Below are 5,090 nucleotides of genomic sequence, written 5' to 3'. Positions count from 1 at the left end.
CTGTTGTTATTATTATTTACAGATGAGGAAACTGAGACACAGACATTAATAATTTGCCCAACGGTTATTATGTGGCAATGCTAATATGATCTTGCAATATCAATGTCTGAGCTCATTTCACAAAATTACAACTACCTTATCATAGTGTATGGAGGTGTCCATCACTACCAGAGGACAAAAATACCCTTTTGGACTGGATTAGTTAGAATAAAGCTGCTATAACAAATGCCAAAATAATAGAGGCCCAAGCAAAATAGGATATATTTCTCCCTTATGTAGCAAGCAATGTGGAAGCAGTCCATTACTAATAATGACATCCCTTGGGGATTACTTAAAAATAAAATCTTTAAAAGAATAACAATAATGACGTCTCTGTAGTGCTGGGAACACAGGCACTTTTGATCTTGTTCTGCCATTCTTGGTATGCATTGTGCATCTAAAATGGCTGCCATGGCTCCAGCCATCATGCCAACATTCCGGCCTAGAGAAAGGCGAGAAGACTGAGTAAAGACATCATCCCTTTATGTCCACAACCCAGAAGTTGTACACATCACTTCTATGCCCATCACAGAACTCAGTTGTGTAGGCACACCTAGGTATAATGGAGTTTAGCAGTCAAAATGGGGCTCTCTGCCTAACAGAAGAAGGGAGGTTGTTATGAATAGAAATGCACAGTCTTGGTGCACTCACCGCTTCTATCTGGACAAAGTGAAGGGCCCTATGGCTGGGCCAGACCACTCTGGGGGGCTTCTCCTCCCCACCAGTAATTCATGCCAGCAATCCACTCTGCACTGTGCTTCTGTACTGTGCCATCAGCCACAGACAAATGCTGCTATTACGAAAATCTACACTGGGAGACTGAAGGTTTGCAAGGGAGGAAAGAAGATAGTCCCTTAAATCAACTCAGTCTACCTATGCATAACATTAACTGTGGGAAGTGAGGGAAATAGGAAACTGTGTGGCCTGCAGCAACTAGAACACTCAACTCAAAGGTAGCCTGGGCCCATGGGCTTCAAGAAAGCAGCGTTCTTAAGGCCAGGACAGTGCCCTCTTCATTTTCATATTCCCAGCAACCAGGATAGCATAAAGCCTACCAGAAAATAACTAACATTTGCTTGGCACTTTGCCATTGGCAAGTCTTTATCAGAATTTACCAAAACCCCAGGAAAATAGTTATCATAATTGTGCCCATTTCATAGATGGTGAAACTGCAGGTCAGGGAGCCAGATGAACCCCTCCAAGAATAACGATCAGGAAAGTCAGGGCTGGGACTCAAATAGTTTCAGGGGAACACTGAATGTCAAGATTTTCTATCATGGCCAAGTCTTCTTTCCTTCTGAAACTATCAGCGCTTCACCTAACTTCTAAAACCTAACACTAATCATACTTATGGAACTATTTGCTACTTATCCTTCAATACTATGAAACATAATAACTATGGTGCTTGTCACTAGGTGTATGTCAGATTTGCTGACATCACTACATCCTGCTCCTGCATGCTCAGTGTTCCTATCAACGCTCTCCTTTTCTCCTTGATGCTGCTGACCCACTGGTACCAGCATGGGATAAGGTGTAGAGTCAGAGATTTTTTTAACAGGATGGCAGTAGCCATCCTCATGCGCTTTTCCCTCCATTTCTGTCTCCTGGCTCCCCACCAAAGCCACTTTGCACTGCCTGCTGATGGCAAGCACAAGAGCTAGGAGAGAAGCAGATATAATGATGGGACAAGGACTGAAGAATGGCCTGGGTGGACTGTGGTGACTGCAAATGCGCTGGACTTGGACTCAGATCTAATAGGTCTGACCCTCCTCTGATGCTAGCTGCTAAGCAGCCTTGGACAAGTAGCTCAATGGCTCTGGTCAGTTTCTTCATCTATATATAAAAGACAACACCAGTCCCAGGGCGCCTGGGTGGCTCAGTCGTTGAGCGTCTGCCTTCGGCTCAGGTCATGGTCCCAGGGTCCTGGGATCGAGCCCCGCATCGGGCTCCCTGCTTGGCGGGAAGCCTGCTTCTCCCTCTCCCACTCCCCCTGCTTGTGTTCCCTCTCTCGCTGTGTCTCTCTCTGTCAAATAAATAAATTAAAAATCTTAAAAAAAAAAAAAAAAGACAACACCAGTCCCACAAAGAATTAAGTGAAAAAATGAAATCGAATGAGCTATCACAAAGGTGACCAGCACATAGTAGACCCCCAGTATACGGTCTACAGCTCAAGATCATTAGCTCCAACACTTTTATTTCATAAATGAAGGACCTGAGGCTCAGAGAGGTTAAGTAGAGTTCCCAAGGTGACCCAGCTGGGCAGTACAGAGCTAAGAATGGATACCAGCTCTCTTCACTCCTGGGCTAGGGTTCTGTGCCCTATACCGTGCTGCTCTGACTTGCACTAGGAGAGTTGTGGAAATCCCAGTGAGTCTGCATGCTTCAGGAGCAGATTTAGAGAGCTGCAAATCTTAGAGCTGGATGCATGCACACAGGGACACGTGCACACACACGTGCACACACACACGCTAGAACTCTCCTTGAGCCAGGGACTTGTGTCTCATGGACTGCTAAATCTTCAGTGCCTAGAACACTGCCTGGCAAAGAGTAGATCCCAGCCAATATTTTCGGCTGACTGACACACATGCACACACACTTCTGTAAGGCAGAGCATTCATGGGAACTCCATACCTAGTCTGTAGACAGAGTCAGTCCTAGAATTTAAACCAGACGAGTTGTGCCTCGGAACCTTCTATCGTCTGCTAGCACTTCTTCTGCCCAGTGTCCAGTACCTTCAACTCCCTAAAGGCTTTTAGGTTCTAAACAGCTTCTCTATCTCTACCATCAAAAATTAGCTTTTTCTCACTCCATTGCCTCTGGGCCCTGACCCCCAAACAACCTATATGGCAATCAGTGGGATTTGATTAATTATATTAACCAATGGGCAGATTGGCAAGAATTAATAAAAATCCTCAGTAATCTAAATAGTATAAGGCAGGGTAGTAAGATATAGCAAAAGATCAATGAGAAGTTACCATGGGACTTTCCTAGAGAACAAAAAAGTTGTAATTCACCCGTTTCCCTTGATATCCAGAAAGGAACATTGAGGGAACATACGGGATCCTTGATCTAAATTATATCTGCTGTTTTTCTCTTTCCTGGAGGCTCTTGACAATAAGGAGTTGTTACAAGGCAGGCTGACCCCATTCTTGAGAACAAGCATCTAAGGAAAATCTCTGTACACCCCAGCTTGTTAACAACCAAGATGTAGGATTCTTAGGATGGAGAATATAATTCAAGAAAGCCAGATAAGAAAAGTTCTGTAGAACAGAAGGGAAATGAAAGTGTCCAAGAGCTGATAAATAGAAAAACAGATATGGAAGTAAAAAAGGCATCTAAAAGAGGAAGTAGGCTTCATTCATATATTTGTTGATCCAGGTATTTACTCAGCTACTGATACCTACTAATACCTACTGAATACCAACTATCTACAAGCCCTGTGCTTGGCACTTTGGAAACTGTAAGAGCAAAAAAGATGCAGGTGCTGCCTATAGCGATTATGCTCCAAGGGAAGAGACACATTTCAATCAAAGAATCACACACGTAAATGCAAAAGTTTTACTTGGGCAAATTCTATGAAGAGGAGGTCCTGATTGTAGCATCCCCTGTGGGTGTCCCACCCAGACCTCTGGAATACTTTTTACTTATTTGGTCAGTGAACCCATCCCCCCAGCCACTGTGGCCAGTTTTTGCCTAAAGCCTCACCCTGCAACCTTCTCCAGAGAATTGTCCATTGACATCTCCTATAGGAAGTGCTTGGAAATTAACCCATCCAGCAGCCCACGGCCAGTCATTGACTTGGGTGGGAGTACAGATGCCTCCATGTTTGCCTCAATGCAGGACAGACTGCAGTTCAATTTACCCCACAGATCCCCCCTCCAGATCGGGCTGAATCAAGATTTTGCCCAAAACCACATTCTTGTGCACCATCCTTCCCTATCTTGCTTCCTTCTCTCCCTTCCAGTTTTCCTAAGGGCACTCCCTCAATAAATTATAAGCACACACATTCCCACCTCAGGCTCTGCTTTTAGAGAAGCTAATCTAAGACAATGATATTCTGAAAGTATGTAACTGGGAGATTTCACCAAGTCAGAGGGGATAGGGAAAGCTTTCCCCAGGAAATGACTGAGTTGACGTGAAAGGAAGAGTCAAAATTCACAAAGTGGACTGGAACAGAGAAGAGAGAGGCAGAGAAAACTGAATGAGCAAAGGTCCTGTGGCAGCAGAAAGCATAGCTTTTTTGATTGCCTACTAGGAACCCTCAGAGTGGGGGGAGCCAGGTGTGAGATGAGACAAGGAGATGGATGCAAAACAGAGGGGCCCAGTTTGTCTAGTTCCAAGTGGAGAGTTACAGGAAGGCAGATTTCAGCTTAACTATTTGGCAGCAATAGAGAGCTCTCACAAAGCAATGGTTGTCTTGAGAAGCCATGAGTTCCTGTGAATGAGAATATACAAGTAGAGAGAGAGTTGGTATCTATCAGGGAACTTACATATGACCTTGGATGGGATGTTGGGAGAGAAGAACCTTAACCTTTCAGATTTTAAAGTTCAGTGATAGAATACTTGGCCTATTGAGTAAGACTTCAGTAAATAAAGCTATTCCCCCAAATTCTGAGCTGGACATAGAGCAGAGTTAGCCCCAAGTACAAGTGAGGGGTAAAAGAGGTTGTTTCCACCCTGCCCCACATCCCTTTCCCCCCAAGAGTGCCACAGAGCCCTTGAACTGGCCTTCCCCACAGGAACCACTCTCTCCCGGAGAAAACTTTCCTACGGGGTATTCCAGTTCACAGGAGTCTGTTCTCAATTATATATCTTAGTCCAATGTATTGTTGGACACATGGATTTGGTTATTATTTTTTTTTAATTCTTATGTTAATCCCCATACATTACATCATTAGTTTTAGATGAAGTGTTCCATGATTCATTGTTTGTGCATAACACCCAGTGCTCCATGCAGAATGTGCCCTCCTCAATACCCACCACCAGGCTAACCCATCCTCCCACCCCCCTCCCCTCTAGAACCCTCAGTTTGTTTTTCAGAGTCCATCGTC

This window comes from Leptonychotes weddellii, chromosome 4, assembly GCF_054177405.1.
Source record: "Leptonychotes weddellii isolate Sample4059 chromosome 4, ASM5417740v2, whole genome shotgun sequence".
NCBI lineage: Eukaryota > Metazoa > Chordata > Mammalia > Carnivora > Phocidae > Leptonychotes > Leptonychotes weddellii.
Note: the sequence above shows the minus strand (reverse complement) of the source record.